The sequence below is a fragment of the Euphorbia lathyris genome, chromosome 1 (assembly GCF_963576675.1).
Source record: "Euphorbia lathyris chromosome 1, ddEupLath1.1, whole genome shotgun sequence".
In the NCBI taxonomy this organism is placed as follows: Eukaryota; Viridiplantae; Streptophyta; class Magnoliopsida; order Malpighiales; family Euphorbiaceae; genus Euphorbia; species Euphorbia lathyris.
Genome location: NC_088910.1, coordinates 8449441 through 8459387, shown reverse-complemented (window position 1 = coordinate 8459387; position 9947 = coordinate 8449441). Strand labels below are relative to the sequence as shown.

The 9947-nt window shown below is 33.9% G+C and overlaps 1 non-coding gene across 1 annotated transcript; it reads right to left on the bottom strand.

Annotated features, from left to right (window-relative positions):
- Positions 1–4072: 4072 nt before the first annotated feature.
- On the bottom strand, positions 4073–4178 carry LOC136215856 (small nucleolar RNA R71). The gene has a single exon (XR_010682859.1). It is a non-coding gene; the product is annotated as a small nucleolar RNA R71 (small nucleolar RNA).
- Positions 4179–9947: the final 5769 nt, after the last annotated feature.

The window sequence follows — 9947 nt, the reverse complement described above, 5'->3', positions numbered from 1 at the left end:
TAATAAATCATCCATCTAAAAATTGAACAAATTAAACCTTAATCAATAAAAATAAAGTAGCTTAGTGTTATCACTTAATGGTTGAAGAACAAAAAGTTTGTGTTCAAATCTCACATCTTATATCTAAAACACAATCATATTTTTAAATATTTTAAAAAATTATGACGGGTAACGGGTACCGGGTACCCCAGGGGGTCTTCCCATACACGTCCCATTACCCTAACAGGTAATGGTTTTGATCCCATACCCATCACATACCCTTTTATACAGGGTACGGATAGTCCCATTAGGGTCGAGTAGTGCCGGGTATCCACGGGTAGAATACCCGTTGCCATCCCTAACAACTACAAATAATACTCTGATTTTTTATTAAAAGCCCTGAAGCAAAACAATGTCGCTTGCAAACCATGGGGTTCCTAGCCATGGCCAAGGTAGGGATGGAGCTTGCCAGCCAACCCCTTCCAGTTCGGAGGGTCGGTCGACCCTCTGTGATTCTCTAGATATTAGTTAGCTTTCTGAATTTGTTTGTATTAATTTTTTAGTTCTACGTAGTAGAGTTAGAGATGATTTGAGCAAGTTGAAACATGTATCACTTAAAGCAAGTTCATAGGATAATAGATCAATTTAAGTAAATTTAAAAGACTAAGAGCATCTCCAACGGTCTCTTAAGTTTGCTTTTAAGTTAAAATTTGAGGAAGGAGAATGAAAAATCAGCCCCAACAATCTCTTAGTGGCTCCCCAGAGTCTCTTCATCCTCTCTATTAATAAAGAACCTCTCTCCACCTCTTAGCGCCTCTTAATTCATTTTTTATTAATAATTTATTATTGAATAGTCTTTCTCCTTTCGCTATTGGTAAATATAACAACAATTAATAATTTTAATGATAAAATAATAAATAAAGAGTGAATATAAAAAGTACTGTTGGAGATGATATGTCTTAGTCACCCTTAAATCACTAAGAGCCAATTATTTATATTATTTTTAGAGAGTATACTAAAAATCTCTTAGAAATGTTCAAAAATAAAATAAAATAAAAAATAAAACAATATCTCCAAAATGCAACTCATATTTTTCTTCCTACTCTATTTGCTCATATTTATATCAAATTTGACTAAACTATATTTATATATAGACCCTGAATTATAACGTTATTAATATTATGACTTTTAAATTCTATTTCGTAACATAAAAGTCCTCAAACTTTACTTTACTTTATTTTTATATCAAAGCAAATTTGTAAAAGTAAACTAAATGATAACAAACAAATAGGTATTTAATCACAATTTACAGTGATATGAATAAAAAAGAGTTAATAAACTTTTTTAAGTCATTATTTCGTTTTGAACTTTAATATTACAATAATTTAAAGTTGAAAGACTTTTAATATCATGGATTAAAATATTATTTGGTCCTTGATCTATTTAAAATGTTGGTTTTTGACCCCTGAACTATCTAAAATGTTCGTCTTTGCATCGTAGTCTATTATTTGGTACATTTGCCCTCCGACCTATTTAAAATTTATGAAATCTCAACCATCCACATTGGTTGAGATTTCACCTTTGGATAGATCATGAGACAAATGTAACTGAATAATAGGTAAATGGACGAAAATAAATATTTTGAATAGTTCAGTAGCCAAATGTTACCAAATAATAGATCACAAACTAAAAATGAAAATTTTGGATAAATCAAGGGCCAAATAGTGTTTTAGTAAATCAAGGGCCAAATAGTGTTTTAAACTAAAATTTTAGATAGATCATAAGCCAAACAGTGTTTTAAGCTTATATCATCCAATAGGTGACTTTACGCAAATTTAAAAGGTAAATTCAACATTAAAAGTATAAAGTGAAATTGAATTTTTTTGAACAAATTGTTAAGCCCAAAATATACCTAAAATATCATTAATATTCACGTCAGTTTTGTCATGAAATCGTGCTAATTATATCTATTTAGAGTACTTTTATGTCCGAATATGTTTCTTTGATGCAAGATACTTAAATATTTGGTAAAATCCAAATATGAGCTAAAACGGATCAAAAATGAAGGAAACACCCTAAGTTACGAGCCAAAAGTACGAGAAAATCAGCGCACTGATACAAGGAGACGGGAACGAGGCGAGATCGAGAGATACAACCCGTGTCGCGACCGAGATTCCCATATCTCGACCGCGACATGCTGAATTATGGCACGAAGTCGAAGTTCGTTCTAAGGAAAAACTGCTCCCCAGGTCGCGACTGAGACTTCAGAATCTCGGTACGACCAGCAACTAATCCAGCACCGATTTCACATGTCGAAATTCCAAGAAACGTGTCTGTTTAGGTAGATAGAAATGACTCTTTACAGCGGACACGACCCTTCAAACACGACTCTTCAACATCTATAAATAGAGAGTTGATTTCAGAGTTCAAAGTTAGTTAGAGTGTGGATTAATTAAGATTTTAGAGAGCAGATATTATGTAGAAATTCTGATTCAGAAGTGATTCAGAAGTTAGATTTCGATTCTGTAAAGCAAATTGATGTACACAAGATTGTTCTTAGACTATTACAAATATAGTAGCGATTAAGATTAGATTAAGAATTGTTCAAAGATAAGTTCTCATTCTGCTAGTAGATCGACCAATCTCTATTCCGAAGATTCAACGAGAAGAACTAACGGCTGAAGCGCCCAGGGTCTGATAAACCTACGAAGTTTGAGGAAGGAATTGACAACCTGGAACTCAAATTAGTTAGAATGCTATCCATGTTTATTTTTCTCTGTTAACTTGTGAAGATTCACAATTCTATAATAAAACATTTACGTAATTCAATAAATATTTCTGTTGTTACTTTGATGTTACCTTCGAAGTAAGGTTCTGGTGTTTTCATTAAAATGTATTAAATTTCATATAATTACAAGGAAACTTAGTTGAACACTTGAAAGAATTAGTGTTTGCGGAAGATATGATCGTTAGGTCGGCTTATCGGAAATAAATACCAATTTGATTAAGGTAGAAATCTGCTCCAATCTAGAGAGATTTCTACAGTTCAAAGCCTGTTAATTGAACGAATTTATGATTTATTACATGCCCATAATCTTTCCAAAGTTAAAGTTGTTTTCTTTGCTTAATGCGAATAAGTTTTACACTTTCCTTATTTTAAACACTAAAGTTTCTGTCTCGTGATCAAATCTCAGACAGAATTGTTTTCTAAATTTCTAACATATATTTCTCATCTGATTCTGATTAATTCAATTCAATTCAATCCAATTCAATTAAACGATTTTCTATAATATAAACCTAAGGATGTACTCTAAATTGTATTAAAAGAAGTTTTTGTGAAAAAACGTTCTCTGTGGGATCGATATCTTTTTATTACTACAAGCGAAACCGTGCACTTACGGAAATCGCTCAATAAGTTTTTTGTGCCATTGCCGGGGAATGCCAAATTTTTTTTACAAAAATTTAGATTTTTCATGTTTTATTTCGAATCTAGGTTTATACATACCTATATTATTTTTTATATTTTATTTATTTAAATTTACTTACAATTTTTTTAAGGTACTTTCAGTTCGTGCAAAAATTTCAAGTTCATGCGTAGTACTCGAAGTTCAGGCATTCAACCGGAATTATTCGATCCAGAAATTGAAATAACAGTAAAAAGAAACCAAAAGAAAAACAAAGAGAAACAAATATCACAGTCAGAAACCATGGCACTCCGACCCACACTTATGGATTATGCTAGGCAGGAGTGGCCGGTGTTACAAACAGTATAGTTAGACCTCAGATAAACGCACACCAATTTGAAATTAAGCTAGATTTGCTTAATATGTTGCAAAACAATGTAACATTTTATCGTTTTATGGACTATCTAACGAAAACCCAAATGTCCATTTGACAAATTTTCTAGAAATTTGTGATACTTTCAAAATAAACGATGTGCCTGCCGAAGCAATTAAACTTCGCCTATTTCCTTTCACTTTGAAGGACATGGCCAAAGTTTGGTTAACTTCTATGCCAGCCGCAACATTCGGATCTTGGGACCAAGTAGCCCAAGAATTTTTATCCAAATTTTTCCCTTTAGCAAAAACCACAAAAGTTATAAAAGAATTAACATCCTTCACACAACATGACAATGAAACCCTTTATGAAGCATGGGAACGTTTCAAGGAACTTCAACGTTTATGCCCACATCACCACTTGCCCGATGAACTTTTGATGCAGACATTCTATAACGGAATAAATACAACAACCAGAGGTTCATTAGATGTTATGTCGGGAGGGTTATTTATGAAGAAGACATTTGCCCAAGCGAAAGAACTTTTAGAGGAAATGGAAATCAACAGTAGTATGTGGCCTGCTGAACGTGGACACAAACCAGTGGTGAAACCATCATCCTCAACTACATCACCAATTAAAGGTATAGTTAATCTCGATCCGATCGCGATGTTACAAGCCCAATTTTCTGCATTATCGCACAAAATTGATAGGTTTATGGCACCGTGTGACACTAATGGTAACCCAATCCAAACGGACTTGGATTACGATGGTATGGATGAGGTTGAACAGGTAAACTTTGTCCAAGGACAAAATCAAACTAATAATCCTTATTCTAATACTTATAATCCCGGATGGAGGAATAATCCTAATTTTAGTTGGAAATAGAATAATAATGCTGGTGCCAATAAGAGTCGGTCTAATAATTATCAAAATCAATCAAGAGACACGATTGGGATATTATCTTCTAAAATCAACAAATTCATAGATGATATCGGTGGTAAAGTAAATAGCCACGATGATGGTTTTAAACGAATTGAGAATAAATTCGATCAATTAATTAAAAACCACTCGTCCAGCATCCATAATTTGGAGGTTCAAATAGGACAAATTGCTAAATCAATTCCATCCCAAAAAGAGGGAAGTTTTCCCAGCCATACATAAGAAAATCCTAAAGAGCATGTAAAGACTATCACTCTTCGTTCAGGGAAACATTATTTAGACTCGGAAATGCCCGAAGATTCTACTAACATTTTGCAGGGAAGTGATTTGACGATGAAACCCTCAGAACAAAATATAAATTCAAAGAGTTCGCCCATAGATGTTAGTACAAAAACGTTTGTATCAAAACCACCTTTTCCACATAAAGTCTGAAATAAGGACTATGATAAACAACTTTTAACATTTCTAGATAAATTTAAAAATTTGCATATAAATTTGATGTTTATGGATGAGATTACGCAAATTCCTAACTATGGTAAATTTTTAAAAAGATTTGATTTCTAAGAAAATCAGTTGGGAAGGAATTTCATCCATATCGTTAACAGAAGATTGTAGTTCAATCGTGTCAAGTAATTTGCCGACTAAGCTCAAAGATCCTGGATGTTTCACCATCCCGTGTAAATTGGGAGACATTGAATTCCCAAGTTGTCTTTGTGACTTAGGAGCGAGCATTAACTTAATGCCACTGTCTATTTTCAAAAAGTTAGGTTTAGAAGAACATATCAAGCGTACCAATATGGTTTTGCAACTAGCGGATCAAACCACTAAGAAACCATATGGAATAATTGAGGACGTTTTAGTTAAAGTCGATAAATTTATTTTTCCTACCGACTTTGTTATACTAGACTTTGCATATGACGTTAATTGTCCGCTAATTTTTGGTAGACCATTTATGAATATGGGACGTGCATTAGTCGATGTACCGGAAGGAAAAGTAGTTTTGAGAATATGTGAAGATAAGATTGAGTTTAATATGAACAAAGCAATGAAATACCCTATGGAAGAGTTAGTTTGTATGAAACTTGATTTGGTCAAAGAGTGTGTCAATGATGCTATTCAAAGAGAAAAATTAATAGAACCCATAGTGGGAGAAGAAGCAGAAGATAAGGCTCCAGAGCCTGTGATTCGAGAAGATGGACCAGTTCCACCTTCACTTATAGAACCCCCTAAGTTAGAATTTAAAGAGTTACCAAACCATTTGAGGTACGCTTCCCTAGGCGAAGGCGATACTCTTCCTATAATTATCTCTAACAAATTGACTAAAGAACAAAAAGAAAAATTAAAAGAGATTGTTAGAAATAGGATAGGTAGTATGGGATGGCAAATTTTAGACTTAAAAGGAATTAATCCTAGTATTGTAATGCACAGAATTCACTTAGAAGAAGGTAACCCACCTAAAGCGGATATGCAAAGACGCCTAAATCCGAATATGAAGGAAGTAATAAAAAATGAGATTACTAAACTTCTAGACAATAGAATCATATATCCGATCTCGGATAGTGAATGGGTTAGTTTGATCCATTGTGTACCTAAAAAGGGAGGCATAATTGTAGTAAGGAATGACGAAGGTGAATTAATACCTACGCGAACCACCACAGGTTGGAGGGTTTGTATAGACTATAGGAACCTAAACAAGGCAACTAGGAAAGATCATTTCCTTCTACCTTTCATTGATCAAATGATCGAAATGATAGCCGGTCATGAATATAATTGTTTCCTAGACGGTTATTCTGGATTATTTCAAATTTACATTTACCCGGATGACCAAGATAAAACAACCTTCACATGTCCTTATGGAACCTTTGCTTATAGGAGAATGCCCTTTGGTCTATGTAATGTACCCGCAACGTTTCAACGTTGTATGACTGCAGCATTTAACGATTTCATTGAAGATATCACAGAAGTTTTTATGGATGATTTTTCAGTTTATGGAGATTCTTTTGAAGCATGTTTACAAAACTTAGATAAAGTGTTGTCTAGATGTAAAGAAACGAACTTAGTATTAAATTCGGAAAAATGTCATTTCATGGTAGACGAAGGAATAATTTTAGGACATAAAATATCTGAAAAAGGATTAGAAGTGGATAGAGCAAAAACTTCAGTTATAGAAAAATTACCCCCACCAACTACTGTTAAGGGAGTAAGGTCGTTTTTAAGACATACAGGTTTATAAAGAACTTTTCTGTAATTTCCAAACCACTTATAATTTGCTTATGAAGGATTCAACCTTTGATTTTAATAAGGATTGTTTACAAGCATATAATACATTGAAAAACACCTTAGTTAGTGCACCCATAATTGCTAGACCCGGTTGGGATTTACCTTTCGAAATTATGTGCGATGCAAGCGACTTAGCCGAAGCATGTGTATTAGGTCAAAGAAAGGATAAGAAACTTCATATCATATATTATGCAAGTCACACATTGTCTGGTGCACAGTTAAATTACACCACAACCGAAAAAGAAATGCTAGCGGTAGTTTTTGCATGTGATAAGTTTAGGTCATACTTGTTAGGATCTAAAGTCATCATCTATACCGATCATGCAGCTTTAAGGTATTTGTTTGCTAAGAAAGATGCAAAACCACGTCTTATTATATGGGTCTTGTCATTACAAGAATTTGATATAGAAATTAAAGATAAAAAGGGAGTCGAGAACCTTATCACCGATCATCTATCAAGACTTGAAGATGAAAACGGTCCTATCGGTGAACTATCAGCATACGAGATGATTTCCCCGATGAATATCTCATGCAAGTAAAAAGTGTCACAACACCATGGTATGCGGATATAACTAATTATCTTGCAGCTCACATTGTTCCAGAAGGATTAAACTCCCAGCAAAGGAAGAGATTCTTTTCGGAATTAAAAAAATATTTTTGGGAAGATCCGTTCTTGTTCAAAACATGTGGCGATGGTATGCTTAGGAGATGCGTTAGTGAGTATGAATATGAATCTATAATGTTAGTGTTAAGCCCAAAATATACCTAATATATCATCAATAATTACATCAATATTGCTACGAATTTATGCTATTTATACCTGTTTAGAATACTTTTACGTTCGAATATGTTTCTTTCTTGCAAGGTACCTAAATATTTGGTAGAATCCAAATAGGAGCGAAAGAGGTTCAAAAACAGAATAAAACCCCTACAAAAGGAGTCAAAAACGACGAAGATCAATTACACCAAAACGAGGACAAAGACGAGGTCAGAAACAGAAGAAAATGTCAAATTCTCGGTTGAGGAAACCAAATTCTCGGTAGAGAATTTTATGAAAGCCGCGACCGAGAATCCCAAATTCTCGGTCGCGACACGCGTCAACCAGCAGCTCCTTCCATTCGTCCGAAGACCAAATAAATGCTCCCCCATTCTCGGCCGAGAATTTGCATTCTCGGTAAGTTCAGAAATTCTGGAAGAACCCATTCGCACACTTTCGTTTTCGATAAAACGCGTTCGTTCGGGTGGATAAAGACGTCCTTTCATAACGGATACGATCATTCACAATGGACACGACACTTCAATCACGACTCTTCAACATCTATAAATAAAGAGTTGATGGAGAGTTGGAAATATATAGAAGAAAGAGATTAGTATAGAATTAATGCAGAAATTCCAAGTCAAGTGATTCAGAATTCAGATTTCATTTCTATAAAAAGCAATATGATGTACACACATTGTTTATTCAATAATAACAAACACAGTAGCGTTTAGATTTGTTCATATTAGTTTACATTTTGGTAGAGGCCGACCGTATCCCTATTACGAAGTTACATCGAGAAGATTGAATAGAGGATCCGCCCTGAGTCTGACAAACTCTAACGAAACCCAAGGAAAGGATTGACATCCCGTTCACTTGCACGCCGTAGAATTTTTTCATGCCCCTTGTTCTCTGTAAACTTGTATCAAATTTATATTTCATCTAATAAAGTCCGTTCTATTCGATAGATTTTTATGCAGCACTTTGGTAAAGGATCCGAGGTGGATTGCTGGTGTTTTCATTAAAACGTAGTTAAATTCAAAATCTTTACAAGGAAACTTTGTTTAACAACTTAACAAATTAATATCATCAGTAGAGTATTAATTTGATTAAGGTAGCGATCTTACCCGACCGTAGGAAGATTGACTATGGTTCAAAGCCCTAAAATTAGAGGTTCCGTCATTTATTTCATTGTTATAATTTATACAAAGTTTAAGTTGTTTTCTTTGCTTAATGCAAACGAATACATTTGTTTACTTTTCTAAAAGTACTAAACGTTCCTGTCTTGCAAATTCATCCCTAAATCAGAAATATTTTCTAACATTTGTTATACTCTAATCTAATTCTTATTCTAGCAATTTCAAAACCAAATCCAATTCAACGATTTTACATATTATAAACCTTAAAAGTAAATCTAACTGATTCAAAATAAGTTTTTGTTAAAAAGCGTTCCCTGTGGGATCGATATCTTTTATTACTACAAGCGTATACCGTGCACTTGCGGAAATCGCTCAACAAGTTTTTGGCGCCGTTGCCGAGGAACGCCAAAATTTTCGACAAAAATTTAGATTTTTCGTATTTTATTTCGAATCTAGGTTTATTCATACTTATTCAAATTTTATATTTTATTTATTTTAAATTACTTACATATTTATTTTTCAAATTCTGTTTTGAAGGTAGTTTCGGTTCGTGCGAAATTTTAGGTTCATGCGCAGTTCTCGAAGTTCGGGCACGTCACCAGATCCTATTGACCCAGAAATTGAAAGAACTCTTAAAAAGAACAAGAAAGACAAGAAAAACAAAAACAAAACTCCAATAAAAACCAGAGTTACCGAGCTAGAAGTTATGGCCACACTCATGGATTACGCTAGGCCAGGAGTGGCCGGTGTAACAAACAGTATAGTTAGACCCCAAATAAATGCAAATCAATTTGAGATTAAGCCAGCATTGCTTAATATGTTACAAAATAACGTAACATTTTACGGGTTACCTAACGAAAATCCTAACACCCATTTGACAAATTTCTTAGAAATTTGTGACACTTTTGAAATACCAAATGTGACTGTGGAAGAAATCAACCTTCGCCTTTTTCCTTTTACTTTGAAGGATAGAGCCAAAGAGTGGTTAACTTCTATGCCAGCCGCATCATTTGAGACTTGGGAGCAATTAGCCCAAGCATTTTTTATCAAAACAATTTCCTTTAGCAAAAACCGCA